The following is an 18,015-nucleotide window of genomic DNA, read 5'->3' on the forward strand; positions in this document are numbered from 1 at the left end:
TATAACACGCTATTCCAGCTCTCTGGTTTTGCTAGTTCTGTTCTGGTTTTGTACATAACAGGGTATTGATTCCAAATATTTTTTGACAATAGACAACTCTGTTGCACCTACACCGTATCTTCATTCATGCAGAATGTGAAGTCTGTCTCACTAACTCTGATCAGTAATCAAGTTTGGATGTATTTGCCATTGGACAAATTCATTCTAGTGAAGCTGTTTCCATCTTATCATATTTGTTCTTCTGTATGGTGTAAACAGGGAAAGAGAATAAATGCAGCTCTGTATAGCTAATTGCATAACAACCAAGTTCCCCTCCACGAACACAACACTGTTGTCTTTTCTGCTGTGGTGTCTAGCGAGGGCAAAAGTTGAATTTAGGAAAACCCTTAGTAATACAGAAATACTCACTTAGAATACTGTGAGGAACTACAGAAAAAGTAGCCTGACATGAGCAGCACTTTTGAGACTTAAATCCAAAATAGAAGAGCTTAAGGAAATCTGCATATATTTCTCCTTAATTTAGTCTTTTAAAATACAGTTATTAGCATAAACTCAGGATCTTTGTTTCTTGAGAGTTCATCTCTTCCTGTTCTTATCCACTTAAATCATCATGCTCTGTTTGTAGGCACATCTGCTGTCAATGTTTTATAATGATCAGATGGTGGATTGCTGGTGCCAAAGAGCAATAAAAGACTGGAGCAAATCCAAATATGTGTTGAAGGAGGTCAGTGGGAGGTGATAGATTTCTACAGGTCATTTTCTAAGGGTTTGTGTCTCATGTTAGATTATAGCATATGTATGATGATAACAAATAAGACTGCTAGTGCCTGTCATTTGAAGATCTTAAATTTATTTATAAAAATGGTAGCTTTTACACATCATTCTGAAGTAGAAAAGTATAGGAGAAGTGATGCTGGATTGCTAATTCAGGTCACTGGCGAACTGTAGCACTGTGAAGGAGAGAACACTTCTGGGTTGTTTAGTCCTTGCCGTTATGTTTAAAGAATAACAGATAATTTGTTATGTGTTGAGGTTAAGACTCTAATATGTGCATTGAGGAGAGCTTTTAGAGGTTATTCTTTCATTTTTCAAAAAGGCAATATTCTTGCAATGTCACCGTGAGTATTGGATGTATATGTCCCAGTCCAGTATTTAATACGAGCTGTATTAATGGTCTGCAACAGCACAAAGTTAAAGCGACACTGTGCATCGCATTGGGTTTTTTTGTACACCTACGCAAGCAAGAGCACAGTGTTCAATTGTGGATATTTTTAGATGATGACTGGATGATTATTTTGTAACAGTTATTTTGGTAGGGACCAAGAGATTGCCATATATTATGTGATGCTGCTGTGCCATACCAAACATGAATTATTAGCACGTGGCATTTCACTTTCTCTTGAAGTCTTGCTTATTAGTCATTGCCAGAGGAAGGGAGCTGGGCCGCAGCTGTGTCCATTGGTTTCATTCTCCATGGAAGCACTTCACTGCTGTTTCTTAGCAGGAACTGTTCATTCCTTGCTGAAGCTGCAGTTTACTAATAAACTACATCAAGCTGAAAGGTTGTGCTTTTTCAGGTAGAAAATGAGAAGTGGAGAAAAGAAGCCCAAAATAAAACCCAAACCCCATTTGGAGGTCCTTCTTCTGCTTCCTCAGCATAATTAAGTGATTGGTTGGTGTGGTTGGGATGTTGAATAAAAATGCCCTTGGTTGAGGAACACATAAGTTTTATGCCTGTGACTTTTTTTTTTTTTTTTTCCTTTTAAAAACCTTATGCCAAATCTGCCCTTTCAGCTGATTTGTCGTAAAATAACTTTATGTGATTCTGCCCTGTCAGTCGCCCTGTGCCTTGTTGGGGTATCACTGGCTGGTGTCACTTGCTTTGCATTTAAGGTGCTCCTTTTAGAATACGCATCCTGTGTTAAGCTGAAAGTTTTCAGTGGAGATTTGAGGTGCAACTGTATCAGATAAATATTGCAGAGATATGACTTGATTTCTCTCCCTCTCGAGGATACTCGTTGAGCTTCCGCGGCACCACATCAGCTGGCCTTGAAAAGGTTTTCCCCGGGCTTCCCTGAGCAAGGGTTGGGTGCCTCTGCTCTCCTCTTTCTGTTAGTGTCGCATCTGAGCATTGCTTTGAAGTTGTCCTTGTGCAAATTGAGCAGTTCAATACCTCATTTTATCTCCACTTCTCTGTGATCCCTTAGCTCTTATTTCCAGCTTGCTTACCTGATCTTGTCCCTGCTGGTACTTCAAAACGTAAGTGATGAAATAGTGGCTCAGTTCTGTAAGATGTGTGCCCATTATAGTCTCATCTCCTGCCCTTTGTTTTTCTGGGTGCTCAATCCTTCTTGTATTAGCATTGCTTTTTGCCTCTAGTTATTCAATAATCATTCTCCTTATTAACCTACCTTTTTTTCCCCTCAGATACATGAAATGATGACTTGTTTGCATCAGCTTAATGGCACTAATTTTATTGCTCTTTGCTTCTCTTAGTATCTCCCCTACTCAGTGCTTGGCTTCAGCAGTGCTAAATAAATAAGTACAGTACTGTTTGGGTTAGCTCACATTGTTTGTGTGCTACTGAGGTCTGTTTGGACAGGAGGAAATAAATGGTTTGCAGTTTGATTTTTAAACTTGTTTTTGTTTTAAATATCAATCATTCTCCTACGCTTTAAAAACAAACACCCACAGCAACGTTAGACACCTGATTCAGCGCTACAGGGCTACAGATTTAGAGTATATTTTCCAGATTAACAGACATCTTTCAGGATGTAGCAAATATTTATAAATTTTGGATGGATTTTTGTGTTGTTCAGCCAAACTTCCATCATCTGTAGTAGTTCATAGTCTTATCACACACTAAATGCTAAGCACAGTCAAGCAGGGAGCACATCCTGTCTGGGTGTTGAATTGTGCTCTCTGTCTTGCAGGGGGCAGGGCAAGAGGAAGCTTAAGTAAGGGAGCATGAATTTCCTATTTTAATTATTGTCAAAATGTCTTTGTCTTTGAGAACGGGCTGTGGTGGCAGTCCCAAGAGTACTGGAGAAGTCACAAATGCTTCGGGGCACCGAGAGGAAGTTTAAAAGTACTTGAGTTAAAAAGTCATCTGTATGAAGTGTACCTATAGCTGAGACTACGTTAACACTCCTGAAACGTAGAAAACTCATCTGCGAAAGTACTGACACAGGGAATGGCTTAGAGGGAAAAGAAAGTGAAGGCAGCTGTCTTTTCAGAGTTTATTGACAGTGTTTTTTCCGTAATTCCAGTTTCTTATGGTTGCTTGTCCTTACCAGCTCAGGTTTTCCCTTTCGTTCTGTTCTTTCCCAGTCTTCCTTATGAATATTCATTTAGGATTTTAAAGTGTGTGATGCAAATTTTGATCAGCTGCATAGACCACACACAAAAAACCAAAACACCAAAACCACCAACCACAAAAACACTACCCCACTCCACCCCGCAAAATCCCAAAAGACCACCCATATGTGGATACCTTATTCTGCCGAAAAAGAAAAGCTACAAAAGTACCATGAAAAATCAGTGGGCTGGTTTAGTGCATATGTAAAATACCTAGAGTCACGCCTGTGTACCAGAGGAGGCGATGCAGGTGCTGACACCTTGTTCTCTGGAGATGCGCTGAGCACTTTGTATCTTGCTTTTCCACTGGAAGAGTTCCTGACTGTAGCTTTTTGGAAGTGTGTTTTTGCTAAAATACAAAGACTGCCTATATGATATAAGTCACTGTGGTTTAGCTTTCAGAGAGAGAACAGGACGTTTCAAATTAAGCAGAAATGGGTACCCTCTCGCATAAATCCTGTTGGCATCTGTCTGCATAAATGAACAAATGTCTAGCTAATACTAAATAATGCATGCGTCTTGGATCACAGAGATGCTTAACTTAGCTTCGTTTGAGCTCAGAATGAATTGGCCAAGGACTTGTGAATGTTTGATTGGTAATTTTATGTCTATGGATGAGTCATTAATACTTCAGACACTCTTCAGACTTTTTGGGGTTGCTGTCTGTGTATTTCACGTCTCAGATTTGGTTTGTTAAAGTAACCAAACGCTGAAAGTTGCAAGTGTTCCTTTCTGTTTTATTTAGCTATTGCCACTTGATCAAAAGTGTTAGCATAGCCAACTGGAAACTGCTTTGTACTTGTTGTTATCCTTCAGGGTGCCTGTAATTCCATTGTTCTCTTTACCAGCAGGAAAAGTCTGTGAGGAAAAAACGTGTTTTCTAGCCTTAACTTCTCTGTGCTCTTTCCATGTACCTGCCTGACTTCAGGCAATGGACTTATTCTTAAATCAATTCCTACTTCATTATTCTAGATTTGTTTTTCTTGGATATTTTCTATATTAAAATAATTTTCCATGTTAGGAATTATTAACGATAAGAATGAGAAGATGAATATTATGATATTAGTGCTGCCCTAACCTATGCTTTTAATTATAGTCTAGAAAGGACTTTATTACTTTGTTACACATGACGTAAGACACGAAGCATGCAGAAAATCTGTGCTGTGTAGAGGTGGTCAGCGATGTTGCTCAAATATTAATTTTGACTGAGATGTGAGCTGTGAGGGGATGAGAAAGGAGAATTAAACAGTCTGTGGTTGGAAGAGGAGGGTCAATAGAGCCTTTTCCTTAGAGGAAGAGCTTCAACCTCGTTCGATGGACAAGGGTGCGATTGAAGCAGGAGCTTGAGCGTTCTATACCACACTGCTGTGAAGTGGCTGTTCAAAGTAAAGACATGTTTTCAAAAACTATATGCTCTATCAAGGGAAGAAATAGCCTCCCCACTAGTCAGTCGGCATTACTGAACAGTTTGAGAGCTGCTTAAGTAATCTTGTAATGGTTAGGAGCCTTTTAAGGACTCTTGAAGTTTTAAGTGCTCTGCATATTCGAGAATCCTGAACATTGATTATTGGTGAAAGAGAGAGATTGTACTGTACAAAAAAAATTGTATTGTACAAGGACAGTACAGTTCATTAAGTTTTAACCGTGACTCTTTTCTTTGAGGTGTGTTTAGGAGGAAGAGGTGGAAATTGTGGGTGGGAATATTTTGTTGCAGGAAAGGATGAGTGTATTTAATGCCTAAAGTTAAATGAGAGTTCTCAGGTGGACCCATTTGACTTCAAGCTTGATAAGGATTTACTCAAACTGATTTGTGTGTTACATGAATGATTCAGGTGTGTATCATTCCTGGGCTGTTCCTCCAAAAGAATGATGTGTAAACAAAAACATGGCACAAAGAATGAAGTGTTAAATGAGGATGTCAGTGCATTATATTTTTAACTTTGACAAAAAAAATGTTTCTTCTGGCTGTATTTCAACTTGTTCCCAGAAATGTGGTTGTCTTGTGATAAGTCAGGAAAGTTGCAATAGATCAGTACTTAAAATAATAAATAACCTGGATAACGAAAGAACAAAATATTGTGTCACTAATGCAGAGTAAACCAGGTTGTCTTACTGTGGAAAAAACAATTCATAAGCACTTTTTCAGTACAATAAATAAAATGTTTCTGTGGGGTTGCCTTTTTAATGCTGTCATTTTGGTATGGGTATATATCAGTATATACATCTCACGTTGCTGTTTTCTTAGGATCTAGTGTCTTGTTTGTTTTAAATGAAGACTCCTATGTAAACTTCTACAACATCACTGAGTCTTTTTCAATCCACTGAATAAAGCCTATTCTTCTTGAAGGTTTATAGTTATCCTCAAATATCTAAGAGAATGTTCTGATATTGCTGTGTAGGGAAATACATGTGACAGAAATCAGGCTTACGCTGCAGAAACTGCACAGTGACCAGCATTTCTCTCCATCCCTTAAATGGCTGCAACAAGTCCAGTACCTCTTTGTCTGGTATCTTCTTGTCTCGCATCCCAAAAGACCACTCTGTTTCCATCATTATTAGTAGTAGCCCATCTACTACTAATGAAATCTCAGAACACCTTGATGCACTAGAATGTACCAGGCTGTCTGTTTCCACTCCTGTGTCTTGGGCTGGAAGACCATGACTGCCTGACCTTCAAGGGTGAGCCATATGTGCAGCCAATGAAGGTGATGGAGCACAAGTGTATTGGTGACCCATTTTTAATCTCTACCCATAAGACAGCTGCTGTATTCCCTTAAGTACCTCTGTTGTTCATCTCTCTGCATTGTTCTGATGCCACTGTATCTTTATGGCGGTGTAGTGACTGGTATTGCATGTGATACTGAGTTGCATCAATGTTTTATACTGTAGTAAAACAATGGTTTTTTGTCTTGCCTTTGTGATAATGATCAACATTTTATTGGCTTTTTATTTTTTGGTTGCAGCTGCATATTGAGCAAATTATTTCAGACACCTGTCAGTGAAACTTCCAAGGCATTTTTTTCAAAGCTGTAACTGCATAGAAAAGTGTTCAGGGATGCTGGTACCTGAAACGTAAGGAAGTATATCGACAGATGCTCTGATGCTGGATCACAGAAATGGACTGGTACAAGGAAATGAGACAGGACATTTCTCTGAATGCAAATATTTTTTTGCTGAGGTCTGTTTTTCCAAAGGCAGAATGCCAGGAAAAAACCCACTGGCACAGCAGCAGCGAATCTGTTCTTCCAACTGCAGAGAACCACCAGAGAGCCACAATGATACAGTGCCCATTGCCATAATTTTTTCAGGAGCTTTCCTAGCCTGTATCAGGTAGAGCTGACAATTGTTTGTCCTGCTCAAACCTTTCTCATTTTGAAACCAGCTGGAGATGCTTTCTGTAGAATTACAAAATCTTCTCAGGTCTCCTTGATTTCTCTGTGATCTGTTTTGATAAATTGGACCACTAAGAAGAAACACACTGTATTTAGCAAAGCTGTTCACTTGTCATTCAAGGTGTGGAATTGAGCTTGCAGGGATTACTCCAAATCTTTTAAGACCCTCTTTACATAACTGACCCTTTTCCATATGAATTTTGTGCGAATGCTAGAGAGTTTTATCCTCTTTCATCGAATGTTGTCAAAGGGCAGAGTCCCCTCTGCATCATTCTTTTGGAGAAAACCGAACAGGAGTTAATGATACGCTCCATGTGCTTAAATATACAGTAAGAGAGAGACCGCTGTCACTTCAAAATCCTTCTGGAACTTTGTCTGTATTTGCAGACATGGGCTGGCAAAGAATCCATTTTATTTTCTGTTAAGGATATCTTCATCTAGATCTTGCTTCTTGTTGCTGCAGGCAGACTCTTCAGGGGAGAAGAGTATTTATTCCAGTTAACTCCTGAACTATTGGATCCTCAGTCCCTTCTTATTACAGCCAGTAATCCACCCTAGGAACATCAGCAATAAATTGGAAAAATAGCGTTGTCATGGCAGCCGCCCACTCCTGTTTTCATGCAGATTCTTGCGATTAAAGGCTTCAAAATGTATGTACAAAATAGGTGAGAGAATGGGATTCTGCTTTTTCTTGCATTTTGGTTAGTTTTCCTATTTTTGTTTTGTTGCTTTTTTAGAATGCAAAAGAAATGAAAAGGTAGGTATTGGTATAATGGGCAAAGTAACCTTGCAGGGGGTGTTTTGTTTTGGTTTTTTTATTTACAAGAACTCTTAACCTTAGCTATTAGGTGTTCCTAGGAAGTTCCCATACATCTGTATCTTCTGACCTGGGTTTCAGTGAGTTTCTCTCATCCAGGGTGGTTAGTCTGAGAGGCTGGGAAACTGCTAGGAATCTTACTAAAAGCAGCTTTGTTTTCTGAAGTTACGCTCTTTCAACTTTAGCAGGCAAATGGTGTCTAAACCTGAAATGGTGCTTAAAGATTTGGAGCTTTCTTGTTAGGAAAACTGCTGGAGGTTATGTTTGTGCTAACACAAGTTCCCTGTAAAGTTAGTTCAGCGGTGTGCTTCAGAAAGGTGTCATACTGGGTTTAGGATTCCTGCTCCTACACTTTCAGCTGCTAGAGGTCCTTACGTACTCCTTAACAGATTTATCCAGACAGGTTAGTTGTTACGGGGAAAAAAAGATTGGGTTTTTTCTTTTAATCAGATTTGGAACCTGAATCCTCATCTTATGAGGCCAGTAACATGACTCCTTTTCCAGCATCACTTAAACTATCATCAGTTGTTGTCCACATCAGATCTGGGTACTCTAAGCATCAATAATTAGGTGTAAGTACAATTCCTCTCTCTAGCGCAGTGCTTGATAGGCCTGCAATATCTGCAGTCATTCTTCATAGAGTTACTGAGAACACTTTGTTTTAATCATCAGTTTACTGAATTTTATTGAGCATGGTGTGATTTAGAAAGAAAGTATTTGCTTGTGCAAGGTGCCTGTTTCTTGCTTGTAGGGTTTGGGTTTTTTTGGCTTGTATTTTGGTTTTGGGGTGGTTTTTTTAGGCACCCCTTTCTGGAAGGGAGTGCCATGTTGTCCTTACGATCACCCATTTATTACTAACAAGCTCTTTTACATGCTTGGTTGCTCATTTTATAATTTATTCCTCTGTAATGCGTGAGGACATTTTAAAAGCATCCTGTGCAAAACCAAAGATTTCTCGAAGGTCCTTTCTGTCTTGTTGTTTAATGATGATGTAACATTATGTCAGGGCTATAGCGAAGTGACTGTTTTCTAAAGTGATTGCAAGCACTGTATATTAACGGGCTGTGAAGCTTTGTAGCCCGCTCTGCCAAATAGAGAATACGCGTGCAGCGACTTCTGTGACATGAGCAGCCTCTTCTGGTTCTGCAGTGAATGAAGATCAGCCCTACCTCTAGTTTTTGATTGTCGGAGACACTGCACTGACATGGGATTGTGCTAATGATAGGTGGCTGTTGTTTGGGTATACCTACACACCGCTTCTCTGCAGGACAGATTTCAGGGGCGTATAGGAAGCTGCATAGTTCTGTCGAACTTCTAGCCAGTGTGGGCTGTTACTTAACTGAACAGGCATAGCCTGTAGTGAGAGAAAACACTTTAAAGGTCTTCTCAAAGAACTTAATAGCTGCTGATGCTAGTAATTTATTTGTTTTCCAGTATGGTTTTCATCTTTTAGGCCTTTCTTGTTAAAATAATGTGTAAATGGAGAGGAAAAAAATATTTATGCCAATGTTTGATGGTGTAACACAATAAACCAATTTTATTTCCCAGTTAGTTTCATAACATTGTCATTTGCGATTTGGTTTTTGCGAACAAGTATTTATAAGCTTTAGAGAGTGGTAAACTAAAGCCATAAATCATTAAGTAAATGTTCTGATACATTTATTTTCACTTTTGTTTGAAGTTGGAGTGAGTTTTATACATTCCTTCTATATTACTAAGGCTTTTTTTAGTCAAAAAGTCCTAATATAGGTAGTACAATAGATTAAAAAACCCATAGAAGATTACTTCTCCCTTGAAGCATCTGGTTTGCAACTTACAGGCTTGAAGAAGTTCTAAAATCTAGAGTAAAATTTCTTGATTAATAAAAGGACTATGCTTACGATTTTATAAACAGTCATTAAAAAATGCATACTGTTATAAATGTGTGATTCACTTGGGTGTAAATTAAAATTGTCAGCACCAACAGAGACTTCAGTCATTGAATCAAATCATTACTCCTAATGGTATATTTTTCATTAAGTCAGTGAAACAGGTCAGCAAGAATTTAGGATTAGCAATAATAGAAGAGAGAATAGAAAATGAAATAGTTTTAAAGAAATTACTGTAACAAATACATAACTTTTCTGTTAAATATCACTTCAGGTCATCGTCTGAAAGTTTTATTTATTTTTTTTTCCTCCCTTGCTCTAGGTTTTATACATTCTATATTCATTCACTTTGGAATCAATGTGATATGAAGTCTTTTTTTTTCTTTTTCCTTTTTTTTTTTTTTTAAGGTAATAGCAATTTGTACATTTTCTCTTTTGCGGTTCCATCTCCTTTTTGGGTGGTGAACCTGCCTCGGAGAAGATAGGCTAGAAGTTTGTGTAAGCTTCCACTACCTTAAAGGGATCAGATTCAAGCCAGGGAAGAAGCCCTCCAACTTGAACAAGATGCGGAAAATGTAACGTTTTTGTGCTCTGAAAGACAAGAGGGAAGACTGATGTGAAAATATTTTTATCATCAAATAAATGCAAGGGAGGCGGAGGGTGTCATTTTTAGACAATTATTGATGGTGTCTGACAGTTGTGCCCTGTGCATTCTCTGCACGATTTTCCATCTAGAGTTTTGAAGCAGAGAGACACTATGCAATGCTTCACGCTGCCATCAGCACTGGGATTAGCGTATGCCATCACGCTGGGTATGGGCGCTTTCAGGAGCCTCAGTGCCCGATATAGGAACGAGTCCCTAGGTTCTGACTAAAAAGTAGACTCCAATTAACCTTTTTTTCCCCCCTGCTGCAGTAGTGACTCAGAACCCTCTAAACTGGGAGCAAAAATTATTACTGAACAGTTGTAACCTAAATATTGTATCTAAGAAGTAGTGTTTTCTAAGTTTACTAGACTTTTTCTAGAGCTAGGTGCTTAGTAATCCTGGCAGCTTTTTGGTATAAATAAAAATGACTGAGAACTTGGGATGATAATATTTCTCTTAATTGTGAGGATTTAGAAAGTTTCTAGGCTTGAGTCATTAAAGCAGGCAGTGCTTAGCTTTCATACATAGAGCACTATTGATCTGTTGATTCATTTTCAACAGCACTTTTAACATATGTAGAAATCGACATATTTTTCTAATTAAATAGAGAAGGGAAATGTATATTCATCATAAGGATCCGAGAGTTCTATTTCAATATTTTAAAATTTAAGTCTGTTATGCTTTTGACAGAGGCTTTAGCTCCAAACTGCTAATGATTTCAAGGTTGAGACAAAAAATGTAGCCGACAGAAGCACTGTTTGGTTACTTGTCAAAAATGCCTGGAGATAATCTCCTCCTGTGAAGTTGACAGAAAATACTATTTTAATTTTTTTTTTATTTTTTTTTGACATTGTAAAACCTGGTGATGCTCTTTTGGGCTGTTGGAAGAAAAAGAAAGCTGAAGGAGGTTACTCTGCTCCATAGGTAGCTAGAGAAGAAATTATACAAGCATGTGGGATTTGCTTGTTTTTTTTTTCCAAAGTCCTACTTGAGCGGCACAAGCTGGAATGTGTTGAAACTGTGCACTTGTTGTTTGTAAATACAAGGCTGTATTTACAAACTATAACAAAGTCTGGAGTTAATAAAAAGTGAGGGAAGAGGGAGAAAAGCAAAAAGCTAAGAATAATTGCATATAGTGACAAAATCCCCTGTGTGGACCTATGCTCTTGGAATAATGAATATGCTCATAATGTCCTTGCTAAATTAGCGTAAACTGGTGTTTGGGTCCAGGTTGGTTTAACTGAACAATGTGCTTTTTCTTCTACTGGAATTCTAGATGGGAAAATACATAATCAATTTCTTTGTGTATTTTGGCATGTTTTCCCATAGTGTCTCTCAGAGGTTTGACAGCTGTCTGTCAGTTAGCACCGCTTAACCTGCACTTAAGAAATTTCAAGTGTAGCTTCTCCCTAGGCAAATCTCTGAGAACTCTTCTTCACCTTTGGCCAACAGGCATCATGCCCTCGCCCTCCTCTGTGTGTGAGGGAATTGCCCACATCCACAAAATTTGGCATGTCAGGCCTTGGAGGGCTTCTAGAAGTTGTAAAGAGTTGTACATAGCCTTAAACATAGTTTCACGTAAAGCATGATCAGCGTCTGCATGTTCTGCTTTGCTTCTGTGGCTGTCCCCAGAGCCACAGAGAAGCTGTGCCACCGTCCGGGTGCATGTACAACCAGCCCCACGTGGCAGGCTTCTTCCCCAGGGGAGAAGTAGGAGGCAGAGGAAGCACTGACAATCTCACAGTCTTCCAGTGATAATGCAACTCTGCAAAGCTCTATCCTGCTGAGGTTTTAAAAGGTTGAGAAGTCCTGAATCCAGACTGAAGAGGGAAGCAGCATCTTACTGGCAGAAGCATTTTCCCTTGCTGAGGAGTGTTTAAAAAGTCTGCCTTTATATAGTTCTCCATTCTCTGTGGGTTCCTGATGATCAAACTATTTCCATTTTTCCTTTCATATGTAACGGATAGGTCATGTTTATCCAGCAGTGCAACACAGATACCTATGCTAGTAACAAATGAGTTTTTCAGTAAGAGAAATTAGCCTATGTAGAGATCTAGCTGACAGCAGTTGTAGTGCTCTTGCAGCATACACAAACTCGAGCACTTTCACACTACATTACTTGGTTCTGTTTAGATATTCTCTCTTTAGTTCATTTTTTGTATATGAGGAGGAGGATGACTCCTGTACAGAATTTGAAATTCAGTGCTCCCATATCTGAGTTAGGTACAGTCTCAGCTGTGGAAAGCTGGGAGTGAGGCACTTGAAGGTACTTGAGCCCAGATTCAGACAAATACTGGGATTTTTTTCCTTCCCTAACTGAGAAACTTCCTTTATGGCATTGGTGCTTCAACATTCCTCATTTTAGTGCCACTTTCACAGATGTAGCATAACATTTTTGTTGTATTTCCTGAACTTGAAAAGGAGTGTTTTAGAATAAGCACGTCTTTAACGCTTATGAGGTAGACAGTAAATAGATGAGTATACAAAATTGAAAAGCTACAAGGATTTTCACCCATTCAGTATTATGGATGTGTTGTTTGGCTTGTTCTCTGAGTAAAGAGGAAGTAAAGGAAATACAGAACAAATGTTTCTATTCGTTGCATTTGACAGACATTACTCATTGAAAGTATAATGGACGTTGGGGGCAGAAGAGTACCCAAGCTTATGATCAGGCTGCCATTGTCACTGCAGCAAAGCTTATTGTAACACCTTGACTTTTTGAGTAACTCCGTTTGCATCCTTAATATTATGTGTACTTTAAAGGAAACTATTACTTCGGTAGTGACAAGGTGATCACTGCTGGACATATACAAATATAAGCTAGCTGAAAAGATGCTTGTAGAGTTATGTATACCTAATTTACATCCAATCTTCCATGTCAAAGGGCTGCACTGAGAAACTGAGCTAAAAGATCATAGAATCGTTTAGGTTGGAAAAGAGCTTTAAGATCATCAAGTCCAGCCGTTAAGCTAGCACTGCCAAGTCCACCACTAAACCATGTCCCTAAGCACCATGTCTACGGGTCTTTTAAATACCTCCAGGGATGATGACTCAGCCACTTCCCTGGGCATAGATGAACTACTATTTGCAATAATAAATATCCAAGCCCAACCCACACTGCTTATTAAAGAAAAGGCCTAAACTCTGCTACAGCTTTTCTTCTGTGAGCGTTGATAGAGGTGCCCAGTGATGTACTGTGGTGGTACTAGCCTTTCTTGGAGAAAGGAGCCCAGTGAAACGTTCCTTGAAAACTACGTCTCTGATATTCAACACTTAGTTCTGTGTTGGCGCTCTGCAAAGATGAATTCATTCTGTAGCGATGCTTGATGTCTGCATGGAGGTTCTATGGGAACTGACCACGTAGCGGCTTCTCCAACATCAGTGATGTGCAAGCAATGAGCGTTTTTCTCTGTCACGCTGTATTTGTAACACTCAGAGGTGGCTCAGAGTTCGGCTACAGTGAACAGAGCTGAGCAGAGAGGAGGTGATGTGTGCAGGCAGAGAGAAACGTGTCGAGGAGTCTGAAGCTACAGGGCAGTCATGCTTGGTTGAAATTACTCATTTTCAATAGGTCAGCCTCATTTGGGATGATTTTCTGATAATCTTGTACTCTTCTGTATGAGCATGCACGTAATGCCATCTGACATTTTTGGCTGCTAAGAGATTCTTAGTCCAGTGAGCATAGTTGCTTAGCTGCAGTTACTCAAAACCTTTTTTCACCCGTATCTTCCTACTTATGTTTTTTTATGGTGGTGGTGGAGCCCCACTGGAAGAGGAGGAAGAATTTATTTATCTTAACACTCGACCTAAAGTTGTGGAGTAAACTTACATGAAGGAATGGCTGATAGTAAACACAGCACAGTATTTAAAGGAAACAAGGAAAACCCCATGATATGTTAAAACAAAGGTAGTTTTCTTGCTGGGAGAAAATGGAAGAACAAATGCAGGCCAGATGTGAATCACATTGCTTAATGCTATCCTGGAAAACATTTGGGTAATAAGATGATGTGTGTGGCCTAAGAATCTCTCTATATAGAAAATAAACTTGCTTACCGCATTTTGATTATACTTGTAGATGAATGCAAAGAGATTTCTAAGCAAGCAATGACTTCTTTCCGAAGTTAGAAGCACTGAAGTTAGAGCACCTCATTACTAAATACAATATAAATGAACAAAATAAGTGAAAAATCCTTTTCCGTTTTTAAAATCTGTATTTATGGTGTACATTTTTTATTAAGGGTTTCTGGGGTAAGGGACCAGCGTATAGGTGTCCTGCTGCACTGCTTGTTTGCTTTAAGCTGATATTTACGTTTCTGGTAAATATTGTTATAGATACGTCAGAATATTCTCTGTTACTCCTAATGGCATCCAGTCACTAAAACAAATTCTAGTTTTTGGTTTTAAGACATTCCCCATGTTGGTTCTTAGTGTTATTGTTTATACTTTCAGCGTTTTAGTTATTGCTTCTATTTCTCACCATACCTTTACTAGGTAATTTTGCCGTGGCATACAGCTTGTTTCCAAGCATTGAGGACTAAAAATAACCATTTGATTGCGTGCAATTTTTGCTGCTTCATGCAAAATTGTTTATGGTTTCAAATTCTTTGTTTCTAAAGAAAAAGAAAACATTTTTAATAGATGCTGGGTTTACTACATGTAAAACAATCCAATTCTTTGCCTGAAGAGCTTAAAAAACCAACCAAACAAAAAACAAACAAAACAAACCACGCTTTTCCTACTGGAGAAACAAAAGAAACAAAACGGAGAAAGGAAATGAAGTGAATGAACACAAGTAATAAGTTTTGTGATCTAACATGTCTGCCTTCTGTGGGAAGGTATTTGTGGAGCTGACTTAACTTTAATACGTCTTTCTTCATGGAAGTATGCTTTTGAGGAGTAGTCTCTGTCACTAATTGACCCCAAATTAGTGCCAGTTGTATTAAATAACTTCTTTCTCCTAAACAGAAAACCACTATGTAGTCCTCCAAAAAAATGGTTAATGACAACTTTGCAATAAGGTTCAGTAGGGCTTTTTTTCCCCCCAAATTACTAAATACTCATTCTTATGGAATTATTTTAAATCAAGGAATATGGTTTATGTGAACAGCTATTATAAGAACTTGTGATGGGTAAAAATAAAGGAAAGATTTCTCTTTGGTGTCCATGGATGTTTTGAAGGACTTTCCCTGGATTATTTTAATTTCAGATTTTTCCTACTAAAAAAAAAGTAAGTTAAAATCAAATAACAAACTCAGTTGGATAGTAGGAGGGCACAACCCTGTAATTAGAGGATTCAACACAATTGCAAAACACTGACAATTTTCAAGCAGGTTTACCCAGTATTTTTTATTAAATATCTGTATACTGAATGACCAGCAATGTTTTAATCCTAGTTTCTTATTGGTAGGGTTGACTGAAAGCAGCTATATATTTTTTGCTTATCTGCTTAGTTTAATTTACAGGTCCAGCTGGGTTTTCTGTTGTTTTTATGAGACGTTGTTAGATCACCTATTTGAAAATGCAAAGACCTAGCAAAGCCCTTGTGTTGGACAAATGTAGTTTGCGGAGGCAGAAGTGGAACGAATAAAACGATACAGACTATTGCGTGTTTTGACAAGTTTGGATGTTTCCTGTTTGACAAGGGGCTAAAACTCCCATCTGAAGTTTTGTTTGTTATTTGTTTTCAGTGTGATTCATGATGAGAAAAAGTCTTCTGCTCCTTAAAACAAACACACACGCCTGACCCAACAAAAAAATACCCCAAACACACCACAACTACGTTGTGACACCTACTGCATTGCTGCTGTGACATAGAATATGTGACATGTTACAGTTGGGGCTTGATTTTTTGCTTTGCCTTTTTTTCTTTCTTTTTTTTTAATGCTATTGCCTTGTATGGACATGGCACCAGGTGTTATATTCTGCTCTTTCATGTGCCCATAACTTCTGATGGTGACTCGAACCAGCTGAAGGACGCGACTAACCAGAGGAAAACAGTCTTGTTGCCCTTAAGCTATTCCTTGTTCATGTCTCTCCCAAATATGCCTGGAAAATTGTCTGGAGTTAGAATATTTCCCATCTCAAAAACTGCTTATTTTTTGCAATGGTGGTATTACAGTAATTTTTCCCTACTAGCAGGTGTTGAAATACTAGCACATGATCCAGAGACAGGAAATTTTGGAGAAGTGACCAGAAGAGATCCAGTATAATCTGTCATATCACAGCAACCAACTATGTGGTATAAGCTTTACACAGACTCTGTCAGTTTAGGTAGTTTTGAAAATGGGAAGCTACAGTAGAAAATTGGAGAGCAAAAAGAGACAAGGAGGGGGAGAGGTAAACCTTGGTAAGCGAGAAATGATTAGGCAATTAGGGAGAGGGGAGCATGTAACACAAACCATGAGATAGATCATAATGCAAGCATAATAAGGAATTGTAGTTTGTCAGGGGAAAACTTTCTGTGTTGAACTCTGACAATTTTGAGTCATTTTTTTTCCCTAGTTTGAGCATCATTTGGTTGACGTGACTTTTGCAGCTGGTGACACAGGACCTTTGTTCTGAGCCAGTGTAGCTGCTCTTCTGCTGCCTGTCCCCGACTCTGGTTTTCTGCTGCACAGGGAGAATCCATCAGTAGAGGACAGATTGTTGACTGTTTAGCAATTATTCAGTTGTCTGTCTAGACCATTTGCTTCTGAAATGAAAACAAAGTGACTGTTTCTAAGAAAGAGGAGTAATGAGCTTTGACAGGATTTCTGCTTCTGAAAGGATTTCCAGTAGCAGTCCTCTGTCATGTATGCATACATGCACAACCGAACCCAAAAACCAGAACAGGAACATTAGAGGTAGTCTCAAATTGCAACTGGTCTCTAACATTTTGCTGCTTTAGCGTTCAGCTGGGCTCCGGTGCTTCCTCCCGCAGAGGGGGAAATATTCCTCCCCTTACACAACTGTCAGACAGGAGATGCTCCTCTGAGACTTTTTGCAGTGATCTCACTTTTTGGAGTATTTATAATTCATAGGTGATGTCATGTAGTACAACCCTTCTCTTTGATGACAGCAATTCATCAGTGTGGACTCTGGTGTACACTTGCCCTAAGAAGGCTGATGTTACAGGAAACCTTTCTCTTACGTGAGATGCAGGCACGCTCACAAAGTGGATCCTAGCTTCATATGTGGATCAGGTGTTCATAGTGCTGCATAACATAAAGTTGTTCTTGAGTGTCTGGAGTTTGACCTGCAATTACTAAAAATCTTTCTCAAGACCTCTGCAGTAATGTGGTAGGTACTGTTTAATAATAAAGTAGCTTATGAGACCAAATAGATTAGACTTGCCCTGTTGATGTTTGTTTGAAGAAGCGCAGAGGAAATGTTAATCACCCAAAATAAGTAAAAGGTGACCTGAGTTTAACTACTCTTAACAACAATGCAGCACCCGTGTTAATGTTGTTATACCATGTTAATGGTGGTATCATCTCAGTTTGAAGCAAGAATTTTAGGGCCTGTTAATGCTGACAGTTCATCAGTGCTCAGTAATAATACAGGCTAAACAAACCCAAGCCTGTCTGTTGCAGGCAAGCAAAGAAAGAGGAATTTCTCTCTCTCACGTTGAAGAGGTAGATGGTTACCATTGCGTGGTGCAGGGAAGTAGTGCAAGACACTGCAGATGTATGTGGTTACTAGTGCAAACAAAATATTTGAGTGCTCTAGCTAAATTAAGTAATAAGCCATTTAATATGCAGGAAATGTTTTGTGTGTCTTGTGTCAGGCTGGAGGCCTTGTGTGTTTAGAATGCATTAAAAAAAAAAGTGTGGGTTTTTTTTTATCTCTCCTCCACCTTTCCCTGTGAGTATTTTTCTGACATAAAAAGCAGAAGTTATACCAGTTGCTACCCGTAAAGAAGCAATGCGAATTTGACACTCTGACAGTGTTTCCACC

The 18,015-nt window shown here is 38.8% G+C and overlaps 1 protein-coding gene across 9 annotated transcripts in view; it reads left to right on the plus strand.

Annotated features, from left to right (window-relative positions):
- The window catches only part of UTRN (utrophin), a 416,848-nt gene that overhangs the window by 286,880 nt on the left and 111,953 nt on the right, over positions 1-18,015 (plus strand). The gene's annotated exons all lie outside the window — the stretch shown is intronic.

This window comes from Rissa tridactyla, chromosome 3 (genome assembly GCF_028500815.1).
Source record: "Rissa tridactyla isolate bRisTri1 chromosome 3, bRisTri1.patW.cur.20221130, whole genome shotgun sequence".
Taxonomy (NCBI): Eukaryota; Metazoa; Chordata; class Aves; order Charadriiformes; family Laridae; genus Rissa; species Rissa tridactyla.